A 10,000-nucleotide genomic window follows, 5' to 3' on the forward strand; every position below is an offset into this window, starting at 1 on the left:
TGCTTAGCTTCCGAGATCAGACGAGATCGGGCGTACCCAGGCTGGTATGGCCGTAGCGAGAAACAATCTCTTGCTACAACATATATAGTCAAAGTGAGTGTGATAAACAGACATTGCATTTTCACCAATTAGATAAGCAGCTTGAACTTTGTGTCACTGAAAAAGTAGAAGAAATTACAAACACTGTTCCCATCACTTTTTAGCACAGGTAGTTGGATAAAATACAAACTTTATTTCCTTTCATCATTTGAACAGGGCAAAGGAGCATAAAGCACACACAAGCTGCATTCAGCAACAATATTCTTGTTTGTCTTATAAATACAAGGCAGATGCTAATTGACAACACAAGGAAATTTGATCCTATTAAAAAGGCAGGAAGCTGCATTTAGTCAATTCATCATTAAATGCTTACTACAAGGCAGTGTTGCTGATGAAATAGTGCAAGAGCACACCCTCGTGGACAAAATGCTTACAGCACCTGGTATTCCCAGGCGGTCTCCCATCCAAGTACTAACCAGGCCCGACCCTGCTTAGCTTCCGAGATCAGACGAGATCGGGCGTACACAGGCTGGTATGGCCGTAAGCGAGAAACAATCTCTTGCTACAACATATATAGTCAAAGTGAGTCTGATAAAACAGACATTTAGTCAATTCATCATTAAATGCTTACTACAAGGCAGTGTTGCTGATGAAATAGTGCAAGAGCACACCCTCGTGGACAAAATGCTTACAGCACCTGGTATTCCCAGGCGGTCTCCCATCCAAGTACTAACCAGGCCCGACCCTGCTTAGCTTCCGAGATCAGACGAGATCGGGCGTACCCAGGCTGGTATGGCCGTAGCGAGAAACAATCTCTTGCTACAACATATATAGTCAAAGTGAGTGTGATAAACAGACGTTGCATTTTCACCAATTAGATAAGCAGCTTGAACTTTGTGTCACTGAAAAAGTAGAAGAAATTACAAACACCGTTCCCATCACTTTTTAGCACAGGTAGTTGGATAAAATACAAACTTTATTTCCTTTCATCATTTGAACAGGGCAAAGGAGCATAAAGCACACACAAGCTGCATTCAGCAACAATATTCTTGTTTGTCTTATAAATACAAGGCAGATGCTAATTGAAAACACAAGGAAATTTGATCCTATTAAAAGGCAGGAAGCTGCATTTAGTCAATTCATCATTAAATGCTTACTACAAGGCAGTGTTGCTGCTGAAATAGTGCAGGGGCACACCCTCGTGGACAAAATGCTTACAGCACCTGGTATTCCCAGGCGGTCTCCCATCCAAGTACTAACCAGGCCCGACCCTGCTTAGCTTCCGAGATCAGACGAGATCGGGCGTACACAGGCTGGTATGGCCGTAAGCGAGAAACAATCTCTTGCTACAACATATATAGTCAAAGTGAGTCTGATAAAACAGACATTTAGTCAATTCATCATTAAATGCTTACTACAAGGCAGTGTTGCTGATGAAATAGTGCAAGAGCACACCCTCGTGGACAAAATGCTTACAGCACCTGTTATTCCCAGGCGGTCTCACATCCAAGTACTAACCAGGCCCGACCCTGCTTAGCTTCCGAGATCAGACGAGATCGGGCGTACCCAGGCTGGTATGGCCGTAGCGAGAAACAATCTCTTGCTACAACATATATAGTCAAAGTGAGTGTGATAAAGAGACATTGCATTTTCACCAATTAGATAAGCAGCTTGAACTTTGTGTCACTGAAAAAGTAGAAGAAATTACAAACACCGTTCCCATCACTTTTTAGCACAGGTAGTTGGATAAAATACAAACTTTATTTCCTTTCATCATTTGAACAGGGCAAAGGAGCATAAAGCACACACAAGCTGCATTCAGCAACAATATTCTTGTTTGTCTTATAAATACAAGGCAGATGCTAATTGAAAACACAAGGAAATTTGATCCTATTAAAAGGCAGGAAGCTGCATTTAGTCAATTCATCATTAAATGCTTACTACAAGGCAGTGTTGCTGATGAAATAGTGCAAGAGCACACCCTCGTGGACAAAATGCTTACAGCACCTGGTATTCCCAGGCGGTCTCCCATCCAAGTACTAACCAGGCCCGACCCTGCTTAGCTTCCGAGATCAGACGAGATCGGGCGTACACAGGCTGGTATGGCCGTAGGCGAGAAACAATCTCTTGCTACAACATATATAGTCAAAGTGAGTGTGATAAACAGACATTGCATTTTCACCAATTAGATAAGCAGCTTGAACTTTGTGTCACTGAAAAAGTAGAAGAAATTACAAACACCGTTCCCATCACTTTTTAGCACAGGTAGTTGGATAAAATACAAACTTTATTTCCTTTCATCATTTGAACAGGGCAAAGGAGCACAAAGCTCACACAAGCTGCATTCAGCAACAATATTCTTGTTTGTCTTATAAATACAAGGCAGATGCTAATTGAAAACACAAGGAAATTTGATCCTATTAAAAGGCAGGAAGCTGCATTTAGTCAATTCATCATTAAATGCTTACTACAAGGCAGTGTTGCTGATGAAATAGCGCAAGAGCACACCCTCGTGGACAAAATGCTTACAGCACCTGGTATTCCCAGGCGGTCTCCCATCCAAGTACTAACCAGGCCCGACCCTGCTTAGCTTCCGAGATCAGACGAGATCGGGCGTACACAGGCTGGTATGGCCGTGGCGAGAAACAATCTCTTGCTACAACATATATAGTCAAAGTGAGTCTGATAAAACAGACATTTAGTCAATTCATCATTAAATGCTTACTACAAGGCAGTGTTGCTGATGAAATAGTGCAAGAGCACACCCTCGTGGACAAAATGCTTACAGCACCTGTTATTCCCAGGCGGTCTCACATCCAAGTACTAACCAGGCCCGACCCTGCTTAGCTTCCGAGATCAGACGAGATCGGGCGTACCCAGGCTGGTATGGCCGTAAGCGAGAAACAATCTCTTGCTACAACATATATAGTCAAAGTGAGTGTGATAAAGAGACATTGCATTTTCACCAATTAGATAAGCAGCTTGAACTTTGTGTCACTGAAAAAGTAGAAGAAATTACAAACACCGTTCCCATCACTTTTTAGCACAGGTAGTTGGATAAAATACAAACTTTATTTCCTTTCATCATTTGAACAGGGCAAAGGAGCATAAAGCACACACAAGCTGCATTCAGCAACAATATTCTTGTTTGTCTTATAAATACAAGGCAGATGCTAATTGAAAACACAAGGAAATTTGATCCTATTAAAAAGGCAGGAAGCTGCATTTAGTCAATTCATCATTAAATGCTTACTACAAGGCAGTGTTGCTGATGAAATAGTGCAAGAGCACACCCTCGTGGACAAAATGCTTACAGCACCTGGTATTCCCAGGCGGTCTCCCATCCAAGTACTAACCAGGCCCGACCCTGCTTAGCTTCCGAGATCAGACGAGATCGGGCGTACCCAGGCTGGTATGGCCGTAAGCGAGAAACAATCTCTTGCTACAACATATATAGTCAAAGTGAGTCTGATAAAACAGACATTTAGTCAATTCATCATTAAATGCTTAATACAAGGCAGTGTTGCTGATGAAATAGTGCAAGAGCACACCCTCGTGGACAAAATGCTTACAGCACCTGGTATTCCCAGGCGGTCTCCCATCCAAGTACTAACCAGGCCCGACCCTGCTTAGCTTCCGAGATCAGACGAGATCGGGCGTACCCAGGCTGGTATGGCCGTAGCGAGAAACAATCTCTTGCTACAACATATATAGTCAAAGTGAGTGTGATAAACAGACATTGCATTTTCACCAATTAGATAAGCAGCTTGAACTTTGTGTCACTGAAAAAGTAGAAGAAATTACAAACACTGTTCCCATCACTTTTTAGCACAGGTAGTTGGATAAAATACAAACTTTATTTCCTTTCATCATTTGAACAGGGCAAAGGAGCACAAAGCACACACAAGCTGCATTCAGCAACAATATTCTTGTTTGTCTTATAAATACAAGGCAGATGCTAATTGAAAACACAAGGAAATTTGATCCTATTAAAAAGGCAGGAAGCTGCATTTAGTCAATTCATCATTAAATGCTTACTACAAGGCAGTGTTGCTGATGAAATAGTGCAGGGGCACACCCTCGTGGACAAAATGCTTACAGCACCTGGTATTCCCAGGCGGTCTCCCATCCAAGTACTAACCAGGCCCGACCCTGCTTAGCTTCCGAGATCAGACGAGATCGGGCGTACCCAGGCTGGTATGGCCGTAAGCGAGAAACAATCTCTTGCTACAACATATATAGTCAAAGTGAGTGTGATAAACAGACATTGCATTTTCACCAATTAGATAAGCAGCTTGAACTTTGTGTCACTGAAAAAGTAGAAGAAATTACAAACACTGTTCCCATCACTTTTTAGCACAGGTAGTTGGATAAAATACAAACTTTATTTCCTTTCATCATTTGAACAGGGCAAAGGAGCACAAAGCACACACAAGCTGCATTCAGCAACAATATTCTTGTTTGTCTTATAAATACAAGGCAGATGCTAATTGAAAACACAAGGAAATTTGATCCTATTAAAAAGGCAGGAAGCTGCATTTAGTCAATTCATCATTAAATGCTTACTACAAGGCAGTGTTGCTGATGAAATAGTGCAGGGGCACACCCTCGTGGACAAAATGCTTACAGCACCTGGTATTCCCAGGCGGTCTCCCATCCAAGTACTAACCAGGCCTGACCCTGCTTAGCTTCCGAGATCAGACGAGATCGGGCGTACCCAGGCTGGTATGGCCGTAAGCGAGAACCAATCTCTTGCTACAACATATATAGTCAAAGTGAGTGTGATAAACAGACATTGCATTTTCACCAATTAGATAAGCAGCTTGAACTTTGTGTCACTGAAAAAGTAGAAGAAATTACAAACACTGTTCCCATCACTTTTTAGCACAGGTAGTTGGATAAAATACAAACTTTATTTCCTTTCATCATTTGAACAGGGCAAAGGAGCACAAAGCACACACAAGCTGCATTCAGCAACAATATTCTTGTTTGTCTTATAAATACAAGGCAGATGCTAATTGAAAACACAAGGAAATTTGATCCTATTAAAAAGGCAGGAAGCTGCATTTAGTCAATTCATCATTAAATGCTTACTACAAGGCAGTGTTGCTGATGAAATAGTGCAGGGGCACACCCTCGTGGACAAAATGCTTACAGCACCTGGTATTCCCAGGCGGTCTCCCATCCAAGTACTAACCAGGCCCGACCCTGCTTAGCTTCCGAGATCAGACGAGATCGGGCGTACCCAGGCTGGTATGGCCGTAAGCGAGAAACAATCTCTTGCTACAACATATATAGTCAAAGTGAGTGTGATAAACAGACATTGCATTTTCACCAATTAGATAAGCAGCTTGAACTTTGTGTCACTGAAAAAGTAGAAGAAATTACAAACACTGTTCCCATCACTTTTTAGCACAGGTAGTTGGATAAAATACAAACTTTATTTCCTTTCATCATTTGAACAGGGCAAAGGAGCATAAAGCACACACAAGCTGCATTCAGCAACAATATTCTTGTTTGTCTTATAAATACAAGGCAGATGCTAATTGAAAACACAAGGAAATTTGATCCTATTAAAAAGGCAGGAAGCTGCATTTAGTCAATTCATCATTAAATGCTTACTACAAGGCAGTGTTGCTGATGAAATAGTGCAGGGGCACACCCTCGTGGACAAAATGCTTACAGCACCTGGTATTCCCAGGCGGTCTCCCATCCAAGTACTAACCAGGCCCGACCCTGCTTAGCTTCCGAGATCAGACGAGATCGGGCGTACCCAGGCTGGTATGGCCGTAAGCGAGAAACAATCTCTTGCTACAACATATATAGTCAAAGTGAGTCTGATAAAACAGACATTTAGTCAATTCATCATTAAATGCTTAATACAAGGCAGTGTTGCTGATGAAATAGTGCAAGAGCACACCCTCGTGGACAAAATGCTTACAGCACCTGGTATTCCCAGGCGGTCTCCCATCCAAGTACTAACCAGGCCCGACCCTGCTTAGCTTCCGAGATCAGACGAGATCGGGCGTACCCAGGCTGGTATGGCCGTAGCGAGAAACAATCTCTTGCTACAACATATATAGTCAAAGTGAGTCTGATAAAACAGACATTTAGTCAATTCATCATTAAATGCTTAATACAAGGCAGTGTTGCTGATGAAATAGTGCAAGAGCACACCCTCGTGGACAAAATGCTTACAGCACCTGGTATTCCCAGGCGGTCTCCCATCCAAGTACTAACCAGGCCCGACCCTGCTTAGCTTCCGAGATCAGACGAGATCGGGCGTACCCAGGCTGGTATGGCCGTAAGCGAGAAACAATCTCTTGCTACAACATATATAGTCAAAGTGAGTCTGATAAAACAGACATTTAGTCAATTCATCATTAAATGCTTACTACAAGGCAGTGTTGCTGATGAAATAGTGCAAGAGCACACCCTCGTGGACAAAATGCTTACAGCACCTGGTATTCCCAGGCGGTCTCCCATCCAAGTACTAACCAGGCCCGACCCTGCTTAGCTTCCGAGATCAGACGAGATCGGGCGTACCCAGGCTGGTATGGCCGTAGCGAGAAACAATCTCTTGCTACAACATATATAGTCAAAGTGAGTGTGATAAACAGACATTGCATTTTCACCAATTAGATAAGCAGCTTGAACTTTGTGTCACTGAAAAAGTAGAAGAAATTACAAACACTGTTCCCATCACTTTTTAGCACAGGTAGTTGGATAAAATACAAACTTTATTTCCTTTCATCATTTGAACAGGGCAAAGGAGCATAAAGCACACACAAGCTGCATTCAGCAACAATATTCTTGTTTGTCTTATAAATACAAGGCAGATGCTAATTGAAAACACAAGGAAATTTGATCCTATTAAAAAGGCAGGAAGCTGCATTTAGTCAATTCATCATTAAATGCTTACTACAAGGCAGTGTTGCTGATGAAATAGTGCAGGGGCACACCCTCGTGGACAAAATGCTTACAGCACCTGGTATTCCCAGGCGGTCTCCCATCCAAGTACTAACCAGGCCCGACCCTGCTTAGCTTCCGAGATCAGACGAGATCGGGCGTACCCAGGCTGGTATGGCCGTAAGCGAGAAACAATCTCTTGCTACAACATATATAGTCAAAGTGAGTGTGATAAACAGACATTGCATTTTCACCAATTAGATAAGCAGCTTGAACTTTGTGTCACTGAAAAAGTAGAAGAAATTACAAACACTGTTCCCATCACTTTTTAGCACAGGTAGTTGGATAAAATACAAACTTTATTTCCTTTCATCATTTGAACAGGGCAAAGGAGCACAAAGCACACACAAGCTGCATTCAGCAACAATATTCTTGTTTGTCTTATAAATACAAGGCAGATGCTAATTGAAAACACAAGGAAATTTGATCCTATTAAAAAGGCAGGAAGCTGCATTTAGTCAATTCATCATTAAATGCTTACTACAAGGCAGTGTTGCTGATGAAATAGTGCAGGGGCACACCCTCGTGGACAAAATGCTTACAGCACCTGGTATTCCCAGGCGGTCTCCCATCCAAGTACTAACCAGGCCCGACCCTGCTTAGCTTCCGAGATCAGACGAGATCGGGCGTACCCAGGCTGGTATGGCCGTAAGCGAGAAACAATCTCTTGCTACAACATATATAGTCAAAGTGAGTCTGATAAAACAGACATTTAGTCAATTCATCATTAAATGCTTACTACAAGGCAGTGTTGCTGATGAAATAGTGCAAGAGCACACCCTCGTGGACAAAATGCTTACAGCACCTGGTATTCCCAGGCGGTCTCCCATCCAAGTACTAACCAGGCCCGACCCTGCTTAGCTTCCGAGATCAGACGAGATCGGGCGTACCCAGGCTGGTATGGCCGTAAGCGAGAAACAATCTCTTGCTACAACATATATAGTCAAAGTGAGTGTGATAAACAGACATTGCATTTTCACCAATTAGATAAGCAGCTTGAACTTTGTGTCACTGAAAAAGTAGAAGAAATTACAAACACCGTTCCCATCACTTTTTAGCACAGGTAGTTGGATAAAATACAAACTTTATTTCCTTTCATCATTTGAACAGGGCAAAGGAGCATAAAGCACACACAAGCTGCATTCAGCAACAATATTCTTGTTTGTCTTATAAATACAAGGCAGATGCTAATTGACAACACAAGGAAATTTGATCCTATTAAAAAGGCAGGAAGCTGCATTTAGTCAATTCATCATTAAATGCTTACTACAAGGCAGTGTTGCTGATGAAATAGTGCAAGAGCACACCCTCGTGGACAAAATGCTTACAGCACCTGGTATTCCCAGGCGGTCTCCCATCCAAGTACTAACCAGGCCCGACCCTGCTTAGCTTCCGAGATCAGACGAGATCGGGCGTACACAGGCTGGTATGGCCGTAAGCGAGAAACAATCTCTTGCTACAACATATATAGTCAAAGTGAGTCTGATAAAACAGACATTTAGTCAATTCATCATTAAATGCTTACTACAAGGCAGTGTTGCTGATGAAATAGTGCAAGAGCACACCCTCGTGGACAAAATGCTTACAGCACCTGGTATTCCCAGGCGGTCTCCCATCCAAGTACTAACCAGGCCCGACCCTGCTTAGCTTCCGAGATCAGACGAGATCGGGAGTACCCAGGCTGGTATGGCCGTAAGCGAGAAACAATCTCTTGCTACAACATATATAGTCAAAGTGAGTGTGATAAACAGACGTTGCATTTTCACCAATTAGATAAGCAGCTTGAACTTTGTGTCACTGAAAAAGTAAAAGAAATTACAAACACCGTTCCCATCACTTTTTAGCACAGGTAGTTGGATAAAATACAAACTTTATTTCCTTTCATCATTTGAACAGGGCAAAGGAGCATAAAGCACACACAAGCTGCATTCAGCAACAATATTCTTGTTTGTCTTATAAATACAAGGCAGATGCTAATTGAAAACACAAGGAAATTTGATCCTATTAAAAAGGCAGGAAGCTGCATTTAGTCAATTCATCATTAAATGCTTACTACAAGGCAGTGTTGCTGATGAAATAGTGCAGGGGCACACCCTCGTGGACAAAATGCTTACAGCACCTGGTATTCCCAGGCGGTCTCCCATCCAAGTACTAACCAGGCCCGACCCTGCTTAGCTTCCGAGATCAGACGAGATCGGGCGTACACAGGCTGGTATGGCCGTAAGTGAGAAACAATCTCTTGCTACAACATATATAGTCAAAGTGAGTCTGATAAAACAGACATTTAGTCAATTCATCATTAAATGCTTACTACAAGGCAGTGTTGCTGATGAAATAGTGCAAGAGCACACCCTCGTGGACAAAATGCTTACAGCACCTGTTATTCCCAGGCGGTCTCACATCCAAGTACTAACCAGGCCCGACCCTGCTTAGCTTCCGAGATCAGACGAGATCGGGCGTACCCAGGCTGGTATGGCCGTAAGCGAGAAACAATCTCTTGCTACAACATATATAGTCAAAGTGAGTGTGATAAAGAGACATTGCATTTTCACCAATTAGATAAGCAGCTTGAACTTTGTGTCACTGAAAAAGTAGAAGAAATTACAAACACCGTTCCCATCACTTTTTAGCACAGGTAGTTGGATAAAATACAAACTTTATTTCCTTTCATCATTTGAACAGGGCAAAGGAGCATAAAGCACACACAAGCTGCATTCAGCAACAATATTCTTGTTTGTCTTATAAATACAAGGCAGATGCTAATTGAAAACACAAGGAAATTTGATCCTATTAAAAGGCAGGAAGCTGCATTTAGTCAATTCATCATTAAATGCTTACTACAAGGCAGTGTTGCTGATGAAATAGTGCAGGGGCACACCCTCGTGGACAAAATGCTTACAGCACCTGGTATTCCCAGGCGGTCTCCCATCCAAGTACTAACCAGGCCCGACCCTGCTTAGCTTCCGAGATCAGACGAGATCGGGCGTACACA

General features: G+C 42.6%; 22 non-coding genes and 3 pseudogenes across 22 annotated transcripts in view; all 25 read right to left on the minus strand.

Moving 5' to 3' along the window:
- LOC123741284 (uncharacterized) overlaps nucleotides 1–57 on the minus strand; it is a 118-nt pseudogene extending 61 nt beyond the window's left edge.
- A 409-nt stretch (nucleotides 58–466) lies between these two features.
- Nucleotides 467–585, minus strand: LOC123740940 (5S ribosomal RNA). Its single transcript, XR_006768737.1, has one exon. It is a non-coding gene; the product is annotated as a 5S ribosomal RNA (ribosomal RNA).
- Nucleotides 586–724: 139 nt separating this feature from the next.
- LOC123741175 (5S ribosomal RNA) lies at nucleotides 725–842 on the minus strand. Its single transcript, XR_006768951.1, has one exon. It is a non-coding gene; the product is annotated as a 5S ribosomal RNA (ribosomal RNA).
- A 408-nt stretch (nucleotides 843–1,250) lies between these two features.
- LOC123740941 (5S ribosomal RNA) lies at nucleotides 1,251–1,369 on the minus strand. The gene has a single exon (XR_006768738.1). It is a non-coding gene; the product is annotated as a 5S ribosomal RNA (ribosomal RNA).
- Nucleotides 1,370–1,508: 139 nt separating this feature from the next.
- LOC123741306 (uncharacterized) lies at nucleotides 1,509–1,626 on the minus strand (annotated as a pseudogene).
- A 408-nt stretch (nucleotides 1,627–2,034) lies between these two features.
- On the minus strand, nucleotides 2,035–2,153 carry LOC123741057 (5S ribosomal RNA). The gene has a single exon (XR_006768843.1). It is a non-coding gene; the product is annotated as a 5S ribosomal RNA (ribosomal RNA).
- Nucleotides 2,154–2,561: 408 nt separating this feature from the next.
- LOC123741269 (uncharacterized) lies at nucleotides 2,562–2,679 on the minus strand (annotated as a pseudogene).
- Nucleotides 2,680–2,818: 139 nt separating this feature from the next.
- Nucleotides 2,819–2,937, minus strand: LOC123741161 (5S ribosomal RNA). The gene has a single exon (XR_006768938.1). It is a non-coding gene; the product is annotated as a 5S ribosomal RNA (ribosomal RNA).
- A 409-nt stretch (nucleotides 2,938–3,346) lies between these two features.
- Nucleotides 3,347–3,465, minus strand: LOC123741145 (5S ribosomal RNA). Its single transcript, XR_006768923.1, has one exon. It is a non-coding gene; the product is annotated as a 5S ribosomal RNA (ribosomal RNA).
- A 139-nt stretch (nucleotides 3,466–3,604) lies between these two features.
- Nucleotides 3,605–3,722, minus strand: LOC123741177 (5S ribosomal RNA). The gene has a single exon (XR_006768952.1). It is a non-coding gene; the product is annotated as a 5S ribosomal RNA (ribosomal RNA).
- A 409-nt stretch (nucleotides 3,723–4,131) lies between these two features.
- LOC123741158 (5S ribosomal RNA) lies at nucleotides 4,132–4,250 on the minus strand. The gene has a single exon (XR_006768935.1). It is a non-coding gene; the product is annotated as a 5S ribosomal RNA (ribosomal RNA).
- A 409-nt stretch (nucleotides 4,251–4,659) lies between these two features.
- On the minus strand, nucleotides 4,660–4,778 carry LOC123741056 (5S ribosomal RNA). The gene has a single exon (XR_006768842.1). It is a non-coding gene; the product is annotated as a 5S ribosomal RNA (ribosomal RNA).
- A 409-nt stretch (nucleotides 4,779–5,187) lies between these two features.
- LOC123741170 (5S ribosomal RNA) lies at nucleotides 5,188–5,306 on the minus strand. Its single transcript, XR_006768946.1, has one exon. It is a non-coding gene; the product is annotated as a 5S ribosomal RNA (ribosomal RNA).
- A 409-nt stretch (nucleotides 5,307–5,715) lies between these two features.
- Nucleotides 5,716–5,834, minus strand: LOC123741182 (5S ribosomal RNA). Its single transcript, XR_006768957.1, has one exon. It is a non-coding gene; the product is annotated as a 5S ribosomal RNA (ribosomal RNA).
- A 139-nt stretch (nucleotides 5,835–5,973) lies between these two features.
- Nucleotides 5,974–6,091, minus strand: LOC123741178 (5S ribosomal RNA). The gene has a single exon (XR_006768953.1). It is a non-coding gene; the product is annotated as a 5S ribosomal RNA (ribosomal RNA).
- Nucleotides 6,092–6,230: 139 nt separating this feature from the next.
- On the minus strand, nucleotides 6,231–6,349 carry LOC123741194 (5S ribosomal RNA). The gene has a single exon (XR_006768968.1). It is a non-coding gene; the product is annotated as a 5S ribosomal RNA (ribosomal RNA).
- Nucleotides 6,350–6,488: 139 nt separating this feature from the next.
- Nucleotides 6,489–6,606, minus strand: LOC123741179 (5S ribosomal RNA). The gene has a single exon (XR_006768954.1). It is a non-coding gene; the product is annotated as a 5S ribosomal RNA (ribosomal RNA).
- Nucleotides 6,607–7,015: 409 nt separating this feature from the next.
- Nucleotides 7,016–7,134, minus strand: LOC123741206 (5S ribosomal RNA). Its single transcript, XR_006768979.1, has one exon. It is a non-coding gene; the product is annotated as a 5S ribosomal RNA (ribosomal RNA).
- A 409-nt stretch (nucleotides 7,135–7,543) lies between these two features.
- Nucleotides 7,544–7,662, minus strand: LOC123741218 (5S ribosomal RNA). The gene has a single exon (XR_006768990.1). It is a non-coding gene; the product is annotated as a 5S ribosomal RNA (ribosomal RNA).
- A 139-nt stretch (nucleotides 7,663–7,801) lies between these two features.
- On the minus strand, nucleotides 7,802–7,920 carry LOC123741230 (5S ribosomal RNA). The gene has a single exon (XR_006769001.1). It is a non-coding gene; the product is annotated as a 5S ribosomal RNA (ribosomal RNA).
- A 409-nt stretch (nucleotides 7,921–8,329) lies between these two features.
- Nucleotides 8,330–8,448, minus strand: LOC123740942 (5S ribosomal RNA). The gene has a single exon (XR_006768739.1). It is a non-coding gene; the product is annotated as a 5S ribosomal RNA (ribosomal RNA).
- A 139-nt stretch (nucleotides 8,449–8,587) lies between these two features.
- Nucleotides 8,588–8,706, minus strand: LOC123740927 (5S ribosomal RNA). The gene has a single exon (XR_006768725.1). It is a non-coding gene; the product is annotated as a 5S ribosomal RNA (ribosomal RNA).
- Nucleotides 8,707–9,115: 409 nt separating this feature from the next.
- LOC123741041 (5S ribosomal RNA) lies at nucleotides 9,116–9,234 on the minus strand. The gene has a single exon (XR_006768829.1). It is a non-coding gene; the product is annotated as a 5S ribosomal RNA (ribosomal RNA).
- Nucleotides 9,235–9,373: 139 nt separating this feature from the next.
- On the minus strand, nucleotides 9,374–9,492 carry LOC123741162 (5S ribosomal RNA). The gene has a single exon (XR_006768939.1). It is a non-coding gene; the product is annotated as a 5S ribosomal RNA (ribosomal RNA).
- Nucleotides 9,493–9,900: 408 nt separating this feature from the next.
- The window catches only part of LOC123740943 (5S ribosomal RNA), a 119-nt gene continuing 19 nt past the window's right edge, over nucleotides 9,901–10,000 (minus strand). Inside the window, exon 1 of the ribosomal RNA XR_006768740.1 lies at nucleotides 9,901–10,000. This exon is cut by the window's right edge and continues 19 nt beyond it. This is a non-coding gene — a ribosomal RNA (5S ribosomal RNA).

This window comes from Salmo salar, unplaced genomic scaffold (genome assembly GCF_905237065.1).
Source record: "Salmo salar unplaced genomic scaffold, Ssal_v3.1, whole genome shotgun sequence".
Lineage (NCBI taxonomy): Eukaryota > Metazoa > Chordata > Actinopteri > Salmoniformes > Salmonidae > Salmo > Salmo salar.